Here is a 13,195-nt window from a genome sequence, read left to right as displayed (position 1 = left end):
CAAGTGCCTCCACTACAGGTAGCTAAGTATAGGCGCCTCCAGTATAGGTAGCTAGGTATAGGTGCCTTATCTAGGTATAGGTCTCTTCACTATAGGTAGATAGGTATAGGTGCCTTATCTAGGTATAGGTCTCTTCACTATAGGTAGATAGGTATAGGTGCTTTCGCTAGGTATAGGTTCCTTCAGTATAGGTAGCAAGGTATATGTACCTTCAGTATAGGTAGCAAGGTATATGTGCCTTCAGTATAGGTAGCTTGGTATAGGTCCCTTCAGTATATGTAGCTGGATATAGGTCCCTTCAGTATATGTAGCTGGGTATAGGTCCCTTCAGTATAGGTAGCTGGGTATAGATAGGTCCCTTCAGTATAGGTAGCTAGAGATAGGGATAGGTCTGCTTAATAATCACTTACCTCCCTCCAAGCTCCAGCAGCGGTTTCTGGTCTCCTCTTTTTTAGTTGCAGGGCAGGAGAGCTCCGGCGGGCAGCGTGAGTGAGTGGTGTGTGCGTGTATGTGTTGTGCCCGGCGCCACCCCCAGCCATGACGCCGCGTCATGGCATAACCACCCCTGGCCTCTCAGCTGCCTTTCTTCTCCCCTGCTTCCTATTGGCCAGCAGCCGGCAGCAGAATTTGATGAGACGGGGCAAAGCAGCCACATTATACAGCTGCCGGCCACAAAATGTAATGGGACATGGCCATACGGTCGCGATCTGCCGGTAGATCGTGATTGACCTATTGGGCACCTATGCAATAGATTTTATGCTGAAATCTATTGGAAATCTTTCTACACTGTGTGGGCAGGTAATAGATCCATCTCGGATCAGAGTTGATTACAGAGGGATCTATCTGATGGCCATTGTCTGATGTAAGGTCACCTTAAACCCTGATACACACCATGCAATTTCACTTCAGATCGAGGGGTTGAATTGATAATTTCTGACAGGTCCAATCAGGTTTCCGATCGATTTTGTACAGAAGTGATCGGAAAATCGTTTGGAAAAAGATTGGAAACCTGATCAGACCTGTCAGAGAATATGTATCTGACAGGAAATTGCATGGTGTGTACCAAGCATAACATTGTGCCACATTCTTATCTTGTTCTGATGTAAATATACACTATTGCAGTTTTAACAAACCATGGTAAACTGGAGTATCTATTTCAGTAGTTTAGTATCAATTTCTATAACAATTTCATCAGTTTAGGGTTTCCAAAATCCAGGAAAAGGCACCCATACATTTTTGATACTGTTAGTCATGATGTGCACAGAATTAAAAAACATCTTCAGTAATCCTAAAGATGATGCACAGAGATGTGATATTCATACATCATGTGCTGCGCTGCAAATTACTCATCATTATTCTGGGACATTCTTTACGTTCAATATTGTCAACATCAAAGCACGTGGAAGCCCTCCAATACACTTTACAATAACATTCCATTCATTTTTATTCCTGAAACCGTGATACAAGATATGAAATACTGATAATCTGACTGTGTCACGTGTATGCGGATAATTTTTTATGTTATTTAGCTCTCATCATACAGGTAAATCTTGAACTATTGAACTTGTTATCTGTCCTCTGCACTCAGATGTGTTTTTCTCAGTCACACAGGGTTTTATAACCATCAATTAGTTATCAGTCAGAGTTATGCTACTATTTTCAGAAAAACTGCCATGCAGAGCCCTGGATTTTTAACCTTTACTGTGAGAAAATAAGTGGAACACAGGCTAATTCTAAGTAGGATTACATTAGAATGAATAGTCTATTTGCTGTGAGGCAAAGCCCCCCTCTAGGTCTCTCCCCCCACACAATACATAGCACTCATATAGCAGCAGATACAGGTTAAGGTAAAATGGGGCCCCAGGAAAGTAACAACGTTGGGCCCACCCTTGATTTTTTGGTAGGGTTTAAAGGGAGACTAGCATCAACTAGGTCCCTAATGTCTCTCCAGACACCAGGCAACTGTCTAAGCTTCCTTAGGGATGATCCGGCGCTGCATAGACGTGGGAAGCATTTTAGAGGCACTTTCTTCAAGGCTCGTATTGTAGCTTATTTACTACATGAGCATAAAGTAACAGCTTGTTCTGTACATATTGGCATTGACAGAGTATCATCTATTCTATATCACTTGAGAAAATCTAGTAGGATCTTTGCTTCAATTGATGTCCTGTAGTCAGATGCCATGAAATGGGAAACATGGGGTTAAAGATGTAGAATTTTATCCCGAATAGGTAAACCAACTCTGATCTAAGGGAATAATGCTTCAGAACTTAACCTAGCAAATGATAGGGTGCTGAGTGCAGAACTCAGATAGCAAAGCAATAAGAAGAGTAATTTGGTGATAAGGACACAGACAGCCATTACTGCTCAGAAGAACAAAGAGAAATATAAGATGTAATTTTAGTTTTAAGAGCAGAAGTGCATTTATCTTGAAAATATACAGTATACCATCATTATATCTTGCACAATTCAATGCCCACAGCTAAAAAGAAGAAAGACAGTGCAATGAAGATTTTCAGAAGATCAGTTAGGCTAGCTTATATGGATATTGGTACTTTTCTAATTAAAAAGTAGGATGCTGTTTTACACTGCGGGGTTGTTGAAATCACCCATGATAACCAATTGACTCTTTCAATTCTCTGCTGTGGAAAAGCAGCCAATAGCCAAAGCCACTCAATGTCAGCCACACTGTGGGGATAATATGCCAAAGAGAGGAGTTACAGCTACATTTAGACCCCTTGTGCCTGCACTACAGTTTAGCTACCTCCACCAGTTTTGCCATGAGGATGCAGCTATATGCACACTACACTGATGAGCACAGAACTAACTTTAACACGCACCTGTGCTTATTACCACAACCCCATCTCTAAATGCACTAACCAGGGAAGCCCTATTAGGATTAGACGCTAATCTCCCCTCCCCCCTCCAGAGAGAGTAGCAGCAGGAAGAAATGCAGAGGCAGGTGTGACCTCACCTACTCTATCTAAGCTATCTAAGATTACTTACACTAATCCCTGCTGCCCCCACCAGTTACATTACACTATACGGCACTACACTACACTACACTGATCCCTGCAGTCCAACCAGCTAAAGCTTCACCACACTACACTGAACTACCACTTCTCACCTGATCTTGCTGGTGCTTTCCTCTCCTCTCTCCAGTCGCTGTACATGGATCCTCTTCTCCTCTTCTGCAGATGCTGATATACACTGCAGCTGCCTGCTGCCACCGCTATATAGCACTGGGTCCTCTGTTCCTCGTGGCTTCCATACTTCCTGATGAGTGGTTCCATGTTACTGTGTGACCCCAGTGGCATATGTGTGCTGGGTTATGCATAACTGCAGCGCAAGTGCCAGGGAACCACTCATCAGGAAGTACGGAAGCCACAAGGAACTGAGGACCCAGAGCTCTATAGTGACAGCTGTATAGAACACGAGAAGATGAGCACGTGTACGTGTACGTCGTATATTTACTATAAGACAGTTTTGGGGGAGAAAAAGTGTGTCTTACATTCTGAAAAATACGTTAATGACCAGTTATTCCCCTATTAACCTTTTCCTCTCCTATTTACAATTCATTTTTTTAATTATATTTACAGTTCAAGGTGAAAAGGTGCGTAGTGTAGCAAAAACACACTTTTATTTTAAAATCACATGTCATCATCATACACTGTGCCAGGAACATAACTTAAGTTTTGTGATAAATGAGTACTTTTGGATGAACCAACCTTTGTTGGGGGAAAGTTCTGTATATTTTTGATTGACACTAGCGGTGCAGGGCCATTACTTGGGGCACATTTTTTGTATAGGGAGGATAAGACTTGCAGTGTAGGTTTAATAAGTGGATGTTCATTTTGATTTGCTATAGATTGCATAGTCGCAGGGCCCAGATAGCACTTAGGTTGTATCGAGGCTTACAAGCTCCATTTTGACCCAGTCTCTGGTTGACCTCGGAGCCCTGTAGTTGAGAATTCTAACTAAATAAATGCATTGATAATATCTGTAGATGTCAGGTAATCAACCCCCCCCCCTCTTTAGGGACAGTTAGTCTACTATACAAGGCTCTAGCCTTTTTGCCCTTCCATCAAAAGTCCTGAAACATCTTTACCCAAGACTGGAACCAGTCTGATGGAAGCTTTATCGGCAGGCTTTGTAGAACAAACAGAATCTTGGGGAGTACCATTGATTTAGGTCTTTAGGCCAGAAATGTAGATACTTACCTCAGGAGAGGGAAGCCTCTGAATCCCCAAAGTTCACTGCCATGCTCCCGTACTGTGCAGGCGAAAAATGGCTCAGGACTGCATGGTAGTACGGCGCCGCCACTCGAGCTTGGCAGAAAAAGCCGAGCCCGTTTGGCTCCATATTAGTTTGCAGGTGGGAGCCATCTGCACCTGCACAGTGTGGCTGAGCTCCATCTGCTTACGGGGGATTTGAATTGGTTTTATGTCTGTTTGGTGTACAAACCTATTTATTGAATAAAGAAGGCCTTTTGATACACAGTACCTATAAGGTGATGCACTTGGTTGGTTGTGCTTCATGTGTATTGGCTGTGACATCACTCCCGCTTTGTACAGGTGCTAATTAGGATGTGAAAGCAAGATTGAGTCATTGCAGTTATCTATAGTCAGGATCCAGAGGCTTCCCTTTCGAGGTAAGTACCCAAATTGGGCAATTTTCTCTCTTCAGGGACTCTTTAAAGTATGTAGGGATGTTTTAATACATTGAATTGATGATGTTGCGTTCCTAGGCAGGGGCATAACTTAAATAGGCTGGGCCCCACAGTGAGGTTTAACAGGCCGGCCCCCCCCTACCCCCACCGAACCTGTGTGGGCAAATTTAAAAAAACATGGTGTGCTGCCCTTACTCTCTTTACCCACCCCAGCTCTTGCAAAACAGCCACAGCGGAGATACATTCTTTACCTTGTCTAGGCAGCTAACAGCTCCTCCTCACTCCTCTGTGTAGCCCCCGTGCAGCCTATAATCTTGCGGCTTCCGAACATGTGACAGGAGTCAGCTACACAGAGGAGTGAGGAGTTATTTAGAATTGTTGTCATGAAGTTTGAGTCATGAGCAGGAAAACGTGCACGTTTTTTCACAGCAGCTAATGTAATTGATATAGAAAACTGACAAAATGTACAGACTCATGATGCAGAATGTCATTTTTTTTTCTGCACGCGGAAAACACATTCAGTGTGTACTAGCCCATTGATTAACACGAGTTCTCAGATTTTCTGTGCAGAAAACGCGTAGGAAAACTGTCAAGTGTGTTTTTATCTGCAATAAGTAAATTGCTCACCTAACCCTGCTAAGAAGTATCTGCCAGTTGTTAATTACCCTTTCCAAGTTTCATCCCAAGTGGTGTTTGTTCACTTATTTTTTATATTCATTTTGCTATCTTGACTTTAAATGTGTCAGCTGAGCCCCTGTCCCCAGATACATAATCTAGGACTAGAGTGTGACGGAGACTTCTCATCAAGGTCACATGACAAAATGAGGTCTGCTGCTCCAGTGTTTCCTGTGGCTGCCAACTGTCTTGCTTCCTCTTGAGATTTTTATACAGGGCAAAGGAACTGCAGCACGTAGCAGCAAAGTGGGCAAATAGCTCCATAAGAAAAAGATTGAGTTGTCTTTTTATAGTTCATTGTAAGCATCGTTTAGTTCACATGTTTCAAAGATACAGAGTATAACTACAGTGATATATGCTGCTATAGCACTATTGCAATTAGGGATGGTTGGAAATGCTTATTTCCGATTTCCAATTTTCCGATTTCCAATTTTCTGATTTTCGAGTGGTATTTTATTAGTCATTGTTTTGCATCAGAGAATGCAAACAAATTGGGGGAAAAAATGGAAATTGGAAAAACGGAAATCAGAAAAATTTAGTATCAGTCTTGTGATTGGTCTTGAATTAAAATTTAGCAGAAAAATTCTGTGTTCTCTGATTGGTCCAATTCCAAGTTCTGTAATGGGGCAAAAATTACAGCGTTTCGGTAAATCGGAATTTTGCGGAATCCTGATTTCCTTTTTGAAATTTGCGGAAAGTTCAATTCCGTGAAATCCGAATGAGCATCCCTAATTGCAATATAGTATGTGGTTGATGTATTACATATGCAATATAAACATGCTTTATAGTATCATTATTATTTTAGATTTATACAGCACCAGCATCTTCTGTGGCACAGTACAGCAGATAAAACAAACTAAAGACAATTACAAAACAATAGGATACTGATAAAATACAAAATTGAACAGGTCAGCTAATGCATTGGACATGGAGGTAAAAAATATGTACCCTTGTTACATAACAGTAATAACACATAAAGGAAAAGATACCCCTGCCTATTTAACCTTACAGTCTAAGGGGTTGAGGGGTAGAACAATTGGCAAGGAGAAGCTATGTACTAGGTGGTAGTATGGCGGGTGATGACCACTGAGAGTGGCCTAGGTGATATTGTATGCTTTGCCTGTAGTGGTGAGTTTTCAGGTTGTGTCTAAAGATGATAAATGTGGGAGAATGATGAACAAATTGTGGAAGGAAGTTCTAGAGAAGGGAAGACATTTAAAATAAGTATTTTATGTGACTATGAGAAGAAGTGAATAGAAAGTATTGTTGGTGTTCGAATTTAGCACCACATGGTTCGGGACCTGAGCAGGTACACTGAGCACCATATAAAGGACCTCTGTCATGAAAATCTTAAAATTTAAAAATTATGTAAACATATACAATTAAGAAGTACATTTCTTCCAGATTAAAATGAGCCATAAATTACTTTTCTCCTATGTTGCTGTCACGCACAGTAGGTAGTAGAAATCTGACAGAACCGACAGGTTTTGGACTAGCCCATCTCTTCATAGGGAGTTCACCGGGATTTCTTTATTTTCAAAATGCACTTAGTGAATGGCAGTTGCTCCGTCCAACTGCCAAAAAAGTGTACGGTGAGCAGGGAGGCTGGTCAGCATCTTTGTATAAATCTTTTTCAGGGAGTGTCTTTATAAAGAATAAAGGACATGCTGAGAATCCCCTATGGAGAAATGGACTAGCCCAAAACCTGTCAGTAATTGCAGATTTCTATTACTTACTGTAAGTGCCAGTTACATAGGAGAGACGTAATTTATGGCTCATTTTACTCAGGAAGAAGCATACTTCTTATTTGTATGTGTTTTAAAACACTTTAAGCACAGAACAGCAGGACTGGTTGTGTTTTCAAGCTAGAAGGAGGAAGTACAGTACTGGAGGTAAATGAAACCCCACTCCGTCCTGCTGTTCAGTGCTGAAATGGTGCTGAATGTGTGTGTTTGGGGACTGAACCACTTTGTGACGAATTATACTAGATCAATTATACTTGTGACCAATAATACAAGAGAGGAGGACAGGAGAATAAGGTAGAAAAATGGAGGTTTGATGTAGGATAGTATCTGTAGATAACAGTAGTTAAGTAAGAAGATGCTGGATTGTAAAGTGCTTTGCAGGTCAGGTTTAGGATCTTGAACTCTATCCATTGTGTGATAGGCAGCCAACAGAGTGACTGACAAAGCAGATGAGCATAAAGGTGCATACACACGTCGGATTTGCGCAAACGACCCGTTGTTTGGATTTCAAATCGGGCGTGTGTACAGTCTGTTGTTCAGCTGATAAAACCGGATTTGAGTGATCCACCAAGCGGATGCATTTCTATTCATGGCATGGGATAAAAAAAAAGCCTTAATTAATAAAGTTGGCAATTAGAGAGACACAAAGCACTATCCAACATCAGTGAGTCATAGTAATCTCCCAGAAGCTTAAGCAATAATAAAAGCCTAATAACTGCAGTATAATCTATCCTCAGATGGTTGGCTATGCTGAAATCAGCTATGATTGCTAGGATGTCAAAGACAACAATGGTAGAAACTTAAAGTTCAGCAACATTTCTGACTGTCCAATGTAAACTGCACAATAACACAGATATGACACAGGTATGTTAATGGTGATGAACCTACATAACAATCCATTCATATTATTGTTATGAGGGTTGTGTAGCCACTTTATTAAAACACTATACTGTTTATGTGTAGCCTGGGTTTTTACAAGCAAATATTGACCTGGACATACAGAAGAGCTGTAACAATCAAAACAGGCCAAATCTAAAATGGTCAATGCTTAATTAGTACATTAATAGCATGTGCAATAGCGTTGAACCTGATTTTGTGAACATTTTGCAGGATTAACATATTGAACATGCTAAACCAACCATTATATTGTCTCCTTGGTGAGGTGACAGTCCTAGCTCCAACTCGAGCACAGAGAGCATTAATAGGTCTATTATTATTGTATTATAGGAAATGTATTCTATTACAATGGAAACAACAAGATTCCCCAACAATTTCATCCTGGAAAAATCTAATCAACTCATCTTCACATTTATATAAAGCGGCATACATAGCCAGGGGATGTGCCGCTAAATTCCAGAAGGTCTGGGGTGCTTGGATTAAGAGTCATGACACACTGTCTTCACAGTGAAATAGCAATCTAAGGGCTGACATGGTCTAACAGGTATCCTCTATATGTGGAAAAACGCAAAATATTATGCATAGCTCCCAATAACCAAATGTATTATATAAGGCAAATATGAGCCTGATGGGTATAGTGTCTCTTGACTAGCACTTGGAGGAGGGGGTGGGGGGAGGGGAATGCTGCATTATTGGAAACATAATTTTGAGCAATAATTAGCAATATGTAAATAAACTGAGTTACATACCAACAATAGGGCGCAGAGATTCTCTTATAGATGCTGAATCTATTTTTTGTATAGCAGATAACATGTAGGGGACTGTTAAATATGAATGTATGTTTATAAAACTGAAATAAAAAGAAACTTAAAAAAAAAAGAATATGCTAAACCAGTGGTCCTAAAACTAAGGCCCGGTGGCCAAATGCGGCCTGACAAGGCTTTTGCACTGGCCCCACAAACACAAAATCTATAACTTATAGATACGGCCCACTGTACCTTTTAAATGCCGGTTGGCACCAGCCATCCACATACTGTAGAAGCCAGCAAGCAGTAATTTGCTGGCTTCCAATCCAATTCTGCATCAGGTGACACTGCTGTCCAAATGGATGGCAGGTTGTCACTGGGGTAGGCTTCTTCTAGTGCACAAAGACGCTTTTTGGCGCCGCATGACTGAATGGCTGCTGTTGGGAGTGCTCTTGCAGGCATGATTGGGGGAATCAATACCTAGATTCAATGTAATGTTTTTCAACATTTTATGTATGTTCCGACCCCCGGCAATCTGAAGTACGTTGACCCGGCCCTTGACTGAAAAAGTTGGGGATGTCTGTGCTAAATGTAAAATGGCGATAGTGCTAGCTCACGATCAAAAATAATATGGACTCCTTGAAAGTAAATTGATGGTCCTCAAAGATGAACTTTAATACAAGTAAAGAGGGTGTATTGGGTTTTAAAGAGGAACTCAAGTGAAAATAATATAATGATAAAAAGTGCTTAATTTTTACAGTAACTATTTATACATGAATTAGTCAGTGGTTGCCCATTGTAAAATCTTTCCTCTCCCTGATTTACATTCTGACATTTATCACATGGCATGGCAGGGGATGTCTGTGGAGTGAGATTATTTTATATATTTTTTTTTGCAGTTGGAAACAGCTGTTATTTCCCACAATGCAACAAGGCTCCCACAGTTATTGATTGGAATGAAGTTCAATCCTTAGTTACGGTTTCTCTTCAACCCATACTCAGGGCTAGATCCACAGAATGAAGAGACACTGCTATCCTGTGGAATTTTCTCCATGAAAATGGGGTGGACGTGGAAGAGTGGGAGGCCTGGGTAGGTGGCGGACACACTCGCTTGTGCAGATCTACCTTCACCCCTCCGGTGGCCTCTGGGAGTGCCATAGATATTTTACAAAAGGAGGTTTTGAATAGCATAAGAACATGTCTTTATCCCATACATCAGCCCAATATTTCAGAACAGGAAAGACACGCCCTAATTTGGCTTAAATTACATGTGGACCGTGTCTGCAAACAATATATGTGGCTGAAACTAATAGACTGCCTGGTGACTTCTCAACATATGAGAACTTAAGGGGGGACCTGATTAAAAAAAGACAAATCCTAATTGAGACCTTGTTTGATATCTGTGAAATTCCTTTTACAGGACACAGTGGATGTACTGTACTGAATGTGTTGGAATCCTTTAAGTGATGGGGTCTATACCTGACACTCAAGGTTTAGGCTAATTGTCCACTGGGGAGGGGGGGTTAGGTACCAGGGAGGGTAAGGTTAGGTGCCCACCCGGGGGAAGGGGGGGGGGTTGTGGTTAGTTGCCCACCATGGGGGTTAAGAATGTGTGATGTCATTACCTGCCGATAAGAAGTTTGTCCCTCCAGGTATATAGGTGGGTTAGAACAGGAAGGGGTGTGCCTTGCTTTCCTCAGGAGGTGGGGGAACACGTAAAACAGATGTCGACAGCAGCAGCATTTTTTTTCTCCATTGTAATATCTCCACCTCGCTTTAATAATGTTTTTAAGGTCTTGGAGTGCTGGAATCTGTCTCTTTCTTTGAATAGCATTGGTATGCTATTCAAGTGGGAAAGAACTTAAATGTCAGTGACTTTATATTAGCTTTCTATTAGTCCAGGTCAAAACTTTATCCTTTAATAGAAATGTAGCTTTTCCCTGGCATATAAGTGAGATAAAAAAATAATAGCTGATTACTCTCATTCTGTGAATAAACCAAATCTAACTAAATTGGGCATGCATATAAAACTTAGAACACAAAATAAAAAAAATCAATTCACTAATGCTGCGATCGTAAGTGTGACCGGGGTCTTACTTCACACATGAACAGTTAAGAAAATTGGTTCAAACATAACAATATCGAACTTGAAACAAGAATATATGAATTAATTAATGAGAAGAGGCCCATCCCATAAATATGCAGTACGCTAGCCATCTGGTAATAAGAGTAATAAGGATAAACTGTACAATAAAATAGGATGTGTTAAATTTATATACAAAAGACAAGACCAACGAAACTCCTTTCCAAAAGTTTTTCAAAGATATTCAAAAAAGCCCCAACTAAAATTGTAATATACAAATTTGCAAAAAAGAAATAGACAAAGTTATGTGATAACATCTGGCTTCTTGAAACCCTATGTGTAATAATAATAAAAACATGCAACTGAAAAATGTTAACAGATGGTACATAATACCTAACAGTGAACGAATCACTCTATCGGAGTTGCAAAAATTATATTGGGTCCATTATACAAATCTTAAAACGTTACCCTGTTATAAGGCTATTGTGGTCAAATATAGAAGCTTTCTATTTATATTTCTGAATTTTTAAAAAGGTTTTGTGAATTTTAGGTATTCTATATAAATTGAAATGAAATGCATTTTGTTTGCCTCTCTCTGTGCAAGAAAATAAATAAATTATAATATATATATATTGGCAAAACACTTATTGCCAACATTTGATAACTGTGGTCCTTCATCTTGTCTGTCCCTGTTGCAGTTGCCAGGCAACTGTGATACCACATGGCGCTAGCCACCGCAATGCATGCTGGTAGATCTCCCAGGCTGCAGATATGGATACACTAATGGATTACATCTCCTGGCATGCTTTGTGTCTGCAGGGGCCGCACAATATCACCACAGGCACACTGATGTGTGGCAGGGACAGACATGTTGAAGAATCGCATACAGATGGGAGGCTAAGAAGCAGCCTTCCAAAGGTAATACAATGCTTGTAGCCTCCCCCCCCCCCCCCACACCTCACACCATTAACAAACCTCCTTTAGGAGGAGGCTCATTTGAGGTATTTTAGTGAATAGGTGCTGAGAACCTTTTAAAACATCTGGCGCAAAAGTCTTCCCAGATAGCACATGGCATCTTCTGAAGTCTTCAGGAATCAGCTCAGAGGTTTTACACTACTATAATGGATGACCTATTAGCCAGGTGGTGTTGGTGTTTTGGCTGACCACTGTATTTTTCTATGCATGTGCAAGGGTTCATATTAAGGAGTATGTATAAAATACGCTGCAAAGCAGGGTCTGTCAAAATTGTAAGTGATCAAACACTGTTGACTTTTCGAAATATTTAATTAAATAAATGTGAGGAACTCCATGTTGTATGTATCACACCACCCAAAAAAAATCTTGTGTAATGGGAAAAGATGCACTTTTCAAACAAAGGTTTAACTTAAAAGTGTGGAAAATTAACTATAAACCGTGAAATAAATATATGCAATTTCCCAATTTACAACACTGAGAGACTCGCCCCACAAAAACTTGTCTTTTCATTGTATCTGGGTAAATAGGCACCAAATTTGTTTTTTTTTTTCATTTGGATAGTTCAATCTAACATGCAGATTGTTTACCTCACCACTCCTTAAACGGAACTGTAGATAGAAAATAAACACATTGTTTCACTTACCTTGGGCTTCCCCAAGCCCCCAGCAGCTGTCCTGTCCCACGCCGGTCCTGCCCGAGCCTCCGTTCTCCCACTGCTGCTCCATCCCGTACCTAGACTTGTAAGTTGAGGCCAGCACAGCCCTGCCAAGCGTATCCTTTCTTCGCGTTCCCCTCTGCAATAGCGGGGAACGTGAAGAAAGGATACGCGTGGCCAGAGCCATGCAGGCGCAAGGGCCCGGCGGCGAAACCGAAAGTAGCTGGCGGCGGGAGAACAGAGGCTCGTCGAGAAGCGGCGTGGGACAGGACGGCTGCTGGGGGCTTGGGGAAGCCCCAGGTAAGTGAAACAATGTGTTTATTTTCTATCTACATTTTCGCTTTAACTTACTGAAGAAAATCTCATAACATTAACTATAATCCAAAAGAGAGACAAAACAGCTACCACGAGCTGCTCTGTATACAATGCAGTCACTTTTATTACAGTACAATCACAATCATGTTGTAAAATTAAAAATCATTCAAAACATATAAAGCATAGCAGATGATATTATGCAACCAAAATGTATGTATAGCATCACCTTTAAAAAAAATCCACCCACTTGATATTATAACAGGGAATAGTGTGGCAGATAATAATCCAAGAAAGTGCTGTGTAAAGTGCTAGCTTCTGATGAAGAGGGCGCAGGTAACACGGTTTCTGATGAAGTGGATGTGTCCTACAACACAAGTAAGATGGAAGTCAATGTGAATATGGCTCTCCTCATCAGGAACTTGACTTTTTTGTAAG

At 40.8% G+C, this 13,195-nt stretch overlaps 1 protein-coding gene across 2 annotated transcripts in view; it reads left to right on the top strand.

Moving 5' to 3' along the window:
- Positions 1 to 13,195, top strand: part of SERTM2 (serine rich and transmembrane domain containing 2) — a 74,507-nt gene that overhangs the window by 28,540 nt on the left and 32,772 nt on the right. Inside the window, exon 1 of one of the 2 annotated variants that reach the window (XM_068249599.1) lies at positions 11,591 to 11,733. The exons of the other annotated variant lie outside the window; for it this stretch is intronic. The gene's annotated coding sequence lies outside the window, so the exon portion shown is untranslated. Of the gene's footprint in view, positions 1 to 11,590; positions 11,734 to 13,195 lie in introns of those variants that run through there. 2 annotated transcript variants of the gene reach the window in all.

This window comes from Hyperolius riggenbachi, chromosome 8 (genome assembly GCF_040937935.1).
Source record: "Hyperolius riggenbachi isolate aHypRig1 chromosome 8, aHypRig1.pri, whole genome shotgun sequence".
Classification (NCBI taxonomy): Eukaryota; Metazoa; Chordata; class Amphibia; order Anura; family Hyperoliidae; genus Hyperolius; species Hyperolius riggenbachi.
This window is presented reverse-complemented; position numbering and strand designations above follow the sequence as displayed.